The sequence below is a fragment of the Manihot esculenta genome, chromosome 3 (assembly GCF_001659605.2).
Source record: "Manihot esculenta cultivar AM560-2 chromosome 3, M.esculenta_v8, whole genome shotgun sequence".
Classification (NCBI taxonomy): domain Eukaryota; kingdom Viridiplantae; phylum Streptophyta; class Magnoliopsida; order Malpighiales; family Euphorbiaceae; genus Manihot; species Manihot esculenta.
In genome coordinates, this window is record NC_035163.2 from 10,621,469 (window position 1) to 10,629,846 (window position 8,378).

Consider the following 8,378-nt stretch of genomic DNA (forward strand, 5'->3'; position numbering starts at 1 on the left):
TCTCCATTCTCGATCCCTATTTCAAAAAAAAAAAAAAAAACACAATGCAAATGTTTCACTTTTGTAAAATTCTCCATGCATGCATGTTAGTAATTAGTTTCTGTTAGTTTCCATCCAATCAATATAATTTGACATTTTTCAACGCAATTTCTTTTCCATAGAACACTAACATTAACCCAAAATAAAAATATGGTCTGCTGTACAAAGACTTGAGAGCTCGTTTCATTGTTTGTCTGGGAGGTCCCCATGGTCCCCTTTCTTTTCTCTTAATGTATGCACTTAGCATTATAAAGAGAGAGAGAGAGACAGAGAGAGAGATGGCAAACGGTCACTGTCAATAGCTGTAAGGACCGAAACCCACCATTGAATACTCCATCAGTGGCACAGTACAAAGGAGGGGAGAGAAGAGAATGCATTTATATATGCATATATATATATATATATAAGGAGAGAGGTGAGAGCTAGTCACGAGGATCCTTTCCTACCCAAAAGCATGCATTGTTCGTGCTAAATTTTCCTTTAGTTGAAGTTTTGGTATAAAGATCTTCACCTTCTTCTTCTTCTTCGTCTTCTCAAATCTCTCCAATTTCAGCATACACAGAACAGAACCTCGCTGCCCATTTTGGTATTCCTTCCTTCTCGTTTAATATTAATGTTGGTTTGAGAGGTTGAAGCTGCCAGCATGATCTGGTAATGATCTAGCCAAAACCTTTCTATACGTAGACCTATATTTATATTTCTATACACATCAAGATATGGATTATTAAATTTCCAGTTTTCTTTACAAAGTTTTCTGCTATATTCCTTTCAATTAGGCTATCAATTTTTACCAAGGGAAAGGATTTACGAGTACTGAAAAGTACCCATATATCCTTGTAGCCTAAAAAGAGGAATAGTTCCTGATTGTTCGATCAGGGGTTTTGAGACAAAAGATAAGAAACCTAGTTGGATAGGATATATGAGTGCTGTGTCTCTGTGTGTGTGTGTGTGTGTGGGGTTCCATCATCAGGTCATCTTGCAGCTTCAATCACTCAATCACCAACAATGAAAGAAAATCTGAAAAAATGCTTTTCTTTTTCTTGGCCGGATTTGGCTCTCACAGTTGCAACTAATTAAAGAACCCAACGAAGGTATATTTACTTTTTTTTTTTGTTCTTTATATATTTATCGCTTGATATTGGAATTAATTGATGATAGTATTATCTGGTTATTAAATTATATATTGTAGATGAAGGCCTGCTTTCTTGAGCTACTTATGAATCTCCAGCTATTTATTAATAAAAAATGCCAAGAAATTTATGCTTGCCTCTCTTTGTGCCTGCCTGTGTGTTTCCATATTTGTCCTCATGTGGCAGCTGGAAACAATATAGTAAATCAAATTCACAGAACACAAGAAAAAAGATGTGCTACTTGGACAAAGTAATTTTGTTTTATAATATTTGATGTCTGGTGCATCATTATTGCATACACAGGCTTTGATTATTGCTCAAATCTGCCAATATCTATATATTAATTAGCCTTGTCAATTTGTTTTTATGAAACCAAGAAAAGGGAAAAAGTTTTGCCTTAATTGTAAAAGGTCAAGTGTCCAGGTTTTGGTGTTCTCTCTGTGACCCACCAATTAATTTTGATTAGACCAATTACAGTATAATGCATATACACCAAGTTGCTATTAAGACTTCGTTGAATTGAGTTTATTTTGTATTTTAGCAATGACAGAATTTGTAGCTTCAGATTCATCCCGTCCATTGCTACACAACAGAAGAAAAACAAAGGCAGCATTTTAATTCATGCCATAAAGAGTCAACAAATTTTGTGGTAAGGTTCTGTTTCTAATTTCATGAGGTAGGAAATATGCTTTAGATTCAATTGGCCGAATGCTAATATTCAATAAACGAATGAGATAAGTGCATCTGAGTATATGTGAGAGGTTTTAGATTTACTTCTCAATCTCTCGATTCCCAATCCCCATTTCAAAAAAATAAATTAAAATAAACAAATGAGATAAGGGTTTTCAAGGCATGAATATGGACAAGTATATAGCTTTTTCGAAAAAGGAAACTACTTGAATCCTCTAGATTATTCTTCATTGCTTCTAAGTTACTGTTTTCAGTAGTAATTCAATTAATGTTGAAATTTGAAGATTAAATATTGCTAGATTGTAATTGTTGTGTTTGGATTCATTTATTTAAATTTGAATCAAATATCTTATTTGGAGGCTTTTAAGATCAATTTTGATTTCAATCAAAATCAATTTAATATAGCAATGATAATTATATTATTTGAAAGAATTTAAATTAACAATAATATTTATATTATTTGAAATTTAAAATTAAGCTAACCATTTTTTCAATAATAAGCTGCAGTTAATTTAAAATTTAAATTCTTTTAATATTCAAACAAAATATTTTTAAATTTTAAATTTATATTGAGTTTTTGGGGGTTATGCATCCCCGGTCTATCAATATATTTATAACACTCCACCTTTTTTTTTTAAATGGGATTGAAAATTGGGAGAGTAGAACATGAAACTTCTCAAATTTATTTAAATGCACTTACCACAAAATTAAGCCTGTTATAACACTCCACCTTAAATGTTTATTTAAGAATATGTCTCATTTAAAACCTTACTTAGAAAAATTTCAGTGAAAAAATCCAGTCTAAGCCTGTGTTATAACACTCCACCTTAAATGTCTATTTAAGAATATTCTTTTTATATAATATGCGAATAAATACTAACTCGTTAAAAACCTTAAAAAAATCGAGTGAAAAAATATTGGTCAATGGAAAAAGAGTACGGTGTGTATTTACTCCCCTCATGATGATATCACTTAGGATATCTATGACTTATGCACTTCAATCTTGAATGAAATTGGTTACAAGGAGTGCTTTAGTAAAAATTTATAGGATTATCATATGAGCATATTTTTAAATATCAATATCATCATCTTTTTAGTAAATAAAAATTCTGATAAAATATGTTTTATCTTGTATCCTTTAATATATCACTCATTCAGCTGATTTATCCATGTTGCATTGTCTTCATGCCATTTTGTTAGAATATCTCTCCAAATATGTTGAATGATTCATATTAACAAGCGACTTCCTATACTTGTTTCATAAATTGCTAAAAATTTATGCATGATTGGAAGTAATAACAATAGTTTATTTTGTACAAAATCATAAGATAATCATATCTCGATATATAAATAAGCAATATATTTGAAAAGAACTCTGTAGATTAGATAATAAGCTATATCTATATAAATAGTGGAACCTTATTTGGATGTAATCTAAACTCATAATCATTATACCTCAAATATACTAGAATATATTAAAATCAACTGCAGTGCCTTTGTAGTGGAAAAAGATTATATCTTGCTAATCAGTCAAATACTAAGCTAGCAAGATATATTAATGAGTAACCTTATTGCATTGATATATTTAGTACAAAAATTTATTATGTGTAGATAGTAAATATTAATTTTTTTTTTCATATAGTGATCTCATAACCATTCAAATACTTCATTTATGAAGTGATCTCATTTTTTTTTTCATTTAAAAATATCTTCAGCATATTAAGTATGTTAATAAACAAAACTTTATCAATGAATTGCTGGATTTACAAGAAGACAAAACTTTATTTTCTCAAAATTTTCTTTTAGAAATAATTTAATATTTTGAAACCTTTTTAGGAATTTGAATAAAATTCAATATAAAATATAAGTATAAGATATTTACATTGAGATCCTTTTATAGACATATGTTTATAATATTTTTTCAACAATATTTACCAAAATATTGGTATCACATATACCCATATTGTTTTAAATAATATAGAACTCTATATGATTCAAATAAATAATTTGCTTCAAGTAAATTAATTTCTTTATTAATGTGCCTCAAGCGGCATGAATCTTTCAGGGATCTTATATAGACATTTTTCAAGTGAGCGATGTAAATAAATAATCATTAAATATAATAGACGCATTTCAATTTTTTCCTTATAAATTGTCAGACGAATCGAATGATGAAAAATAATTATATGCACCACATGAGAATATCTCTTCATAATAACTATAAAGTTTTATGAACTACTCACTTTTATTATACTGGCTCAATATGGACTTCAAGTCCAAAAACTTAATATTTTTTAATTGGATTTATTTTTCAAATGCATCCTTCTATTTTGGTCAATCATTTCTATATCTATATTATTTAATATATTTAATTTTAAGATCATCTTCTTTCTTCATAAAATTGAGCGCTATCTCATATGTAAGAATACTGACTATGTTTGTTTTGTATGGATTCCATTATTGTTCTGAGATGACATAATTTATCGAGATCTCTTCATTTAATTGATTTTAGATACCTAAGTTTTTTTTTTAAATTGTTAGTCATGCCTTAGGTCTCTTCTGGAGTTTGCTCTTCTGGAGTTTTACCTCTTTAATTTGATTCAACCATCTAAAAATATTTGTTCCTTTTTTTTTCTCAAGTAATTTTCATTTAGAATTTATTGATCTACCGTGCTTCAGGCATGTCATAGACTTATTAACACCGACAGTTTGTCCTTCAAGAACTTTAATTCTAATAGGAGCATATACAACTGACTTGCTTTTCTTGAGTGTGTCTGACAACATACTTGAATTGATTTTTCACATTGTCTTATGCGAGGGTCTATATAAAATAAAAATAAAATATTTTATGTACTTTATTTTTCCAATTGTTTATTCTCTTCTCCTAATATGGAGAAAATTAATTTGTTAAAAATTACTATAAATAAATCTCATGTGAAAAACTCAAAATATTAAATTAGAGTTGAAGATTCATAGCCAACATATATTCGTAACCTTCTTTGAGAGCCCATCTTAATGCGTTATCATGAAACAATTGAAATATATATTGCACATCCAAATAATTCTTTGATGGGATCTAGTTAGTTCCTAACTAAAAATCAATTGTAAATGGAAGAACTTTCTATATATTGGCTTGATGCTCATAAATATTGCTGCACAATATGTTCCAATACAGAAATAGAAAGATTTTTTTCTCATAAATTATGATTTTGTAATCAATGGTTGATATTTGATAAACAATCAAACATTTTGTGTATAAACATAATGACATGATATTTAACACTTTATGTTAACTTATAATAAATATTTAGGACGTAAATTCATCATTATTGCTAAACAAATTATGATCAATTGAACAATCTAGAAAATGTGCTCTCATTCAAATTATTTATGCAAAATCTTGCAAATACTAAAGAGCGAATTGATAATAAGCACACATGTGACCATATAGTTGATGCATCAATTAAAATCACAAAATATTTAAATGGTCCACACGGTCGACATTTAAGATAATAAATATTACTCAATACATATTCAAGAGGTCTAATGTCAATTTTAACAAGTGATAACTTGATAATTATTTTTTTATTTGAGAATAAGCAGCAAATGAAAAATCATTTGAACCTTCTAGGTTTTCAATATAAAAATATATAAATTCTCAATAATCTTTCACATCATTGTTGATTCGGGATGGTCCAACCTATCGATGCCAAATAATAAATCATTTTGATTAGCAAACTTCAGAATTACTCTAGCATGTATTTCAATCATAATAATATTTTTATAGTAAAATTTGGAGGATAAAGCATGTAGCTTTCAACTTGTATTTCTTTTCCAGAATATTAGATACAACAAAAATACTTGATAATTCTCTCATTTATTATCTCAATATAATTGAAATGAATATATAATTATCTAACTCATTGTCTGTGAAACTTAAGAGAGAATAACAAATTATCTTTTAAAATTTGTTCCTCCATATATTGTTTATCAGCTCATTTGAAGTTTATCCCTTTAGTAGACTTTATTTAATTTTATACTACCAAATATTATAGTAATATTGTCTGCAGAACATATATTTTTATCATTGATCAAGAATCCAATTAATAAATAATCAGAGTTTATTAAACAAGAAATGTAAAATAAGAAAGTTTGAAAAGCTCAATGTGTTTGAATGATTGATTGATTTAATTTTAGTCATTTTTAAATAGAGTATGCGTGTCCTGCCTTTTCTTATTATTTTGGGTTGTAAAATTATCTTCTCATTTATTTCCCTTTGATTGTAACTCAAGTTTTTTTTTATATAATTATTATGTAATTAGAATATATAGATAGAAAATTTTCATAAACCTAAAAAGAAAATGAGACATTAAAAATTAGAAGCATTGGACATGGTGTATTAAAGGAGCCCTTTTGGCTTCTGAAAGTCAAAGAAACTGCCACCTATGTTTTAAACCATCAAGTTCCTTTTATGACTTAAAGGGAATTGATTTTATAATTGTCCACAATCATCCAATTAAAATGGCATGTTAGAGGCGTATGTTTATGTATGGGATATGTATGATATACAACAACAATACCTATGCATAAGATCTTGATAGAAATCTTAGGATTAAATTCTCTAATTAAAAATTTTAAGTACATGTTAAGAACATAATGGGTTACCACCCATTTTTATAGTATAAAATTAGAGTTTGATTTTTTATTAACTTGTTGGACAAACCCAAAGTTAATTTCACCCGAGTATGTATAGTGCTATGAAATATTTTATATTTCTGAACAATATTTCTACTTAACTAAAATACTTTATTTGGATGGGCAAACTCATGATCATATAAATTTAGGGTAAGAGTTAGGCATAATATATAAGATATGATAAAGACAAAGAGTTGTCACCTAACTAATCTAGGGGTCACATAAAGATGTGATTGATAAACCATGTTATCTACCTAATTTAATTTATAATAATTTGTTGGGAAAACACAAAATTATTTAAATTAAATGGGATCCTAACCTACTAGGAGATCTACCGCTAGATTTTCTGAATTAATAAATAAGACTATTAATTTGAATAAAATAGTAGGAGACTAATTAAAAGATTAAAAATCTTAATAGAAATCTTATGACTAAAATCTCCAATTAAAATTTTAAGTACACGTTAAGAACGTGATGACTTATCACCCATTGTTATAACATAAAATTAGTGTTCAGTTTTTTATTAACTTGTTGGCAAACCCAATGTTAATTTTACTTGAATATGTTTAGTGCTATGAAATATTAAATATTTCTAAATAATGGTTCTACTTAACTAAATTACTTAATTTGCATATGCAAACCCATGATCATGTAAGTTTAGGGTAAGAGTTAGGCATAACATACAAGATATGATAAAGATAAAGAGTTGTCACCTAACTGATCTAGGAGTCACATAGCGATATGATTGATAAATTATGTTATCTACTTAATTTAATTTATAATAATTTATTGGGCAAACCCAATGTTATTTAAATTAAATGGGATCCTAGCCTACTAGGAGATCTATCGTTGGATTCTTCGAATTAATAGATAGGGCTATTAATTTGAATAAAATAGTGGGAGACTAATTAAATATTAAAGACCTTATATAATAATTAGAAAAATATATGAGACTAATAATTAAAATATCTCTACATGAATATAATCTAGTTCCACCATGAGCAAATTATCTATCCTGCGTAGCATACTTGATACTAACAAATTAACTAAATTGAACTTCTTGGACTGGTGTCGCAATTTGAGAACGGTTCTCAAGCAAGAAAAAAGGTTATATATTCTCGGTCAAGACATACCTGATGTTCTTGATGAGAATACTAGTGATGATGTTAAGCACAATTACGATCATCATATTGGTGATTATATGCAAGCTACATGTGTGATGTTAGCTAACAAGAGTCTTGAGTTTCAGGTATATTTATGATTGAGAAAAAGAGAGGTGGACCTACAAATGGCAAGTGGAGTAAAGGTTGCTACATTAGTTGTAGGAATTTATTATCTGCCTTTACCTTCTAGCTTATTATTAGAATTGAATAATTATTATTGTGTTCTAACATTTTGCAGAAATATTATTTCAATTTCATTTTAACCTTGAATATTGGATTCAAGTTTATTATTGAGAACAACACTTGTTCTTTTATAATAAAAGAGCTTATTAAGAAACTGAAATTTATATAGATGGTCTATATGAAGCTGAAATTTATATAGATGGTCTATATAATGTTTCTTCTGAAAACCTATTCTCAATATAAAAGAGACTCAAATTAGATAATCAACTTCCATCTCTATTTTGACATTATCACTAAGTTACATAAAGATGGATATCATGATTCATTTGATTATGAATCATATGAAACTTGTGAAACGTGTTTAATGGGTAAAACGAGCAAAACACCTTTTAAAGGAAAAGGTGAACGGACACAAGAATCATTGGGTCTTATACATATGGATGTATATGGACCAATGACTACCTAAACCATAGGTGGG

General features: G+C 28.0%; 1 long non-coding RNA gene across 1 annotated transcript; it reads left to right on the top strand.

Annotated features, from left to right (window-relative positions):
• Window positions 1–239: 239 nt before the first annotated feature.
• LOC122723362 lies at window positions 240–4,388 on the top strand. The gene is made up of 2 exons (XR_006350295.1): window positions 240–1,130; window positions 1,711–4,388. It is a non-coding gene; the product is annotated as an uncharacterized LOC122723362 (long non-coding RNA).
• The last annotated feature ends 3,990 nt before the right edge of the window (window positions 4,389–8,378 follow it).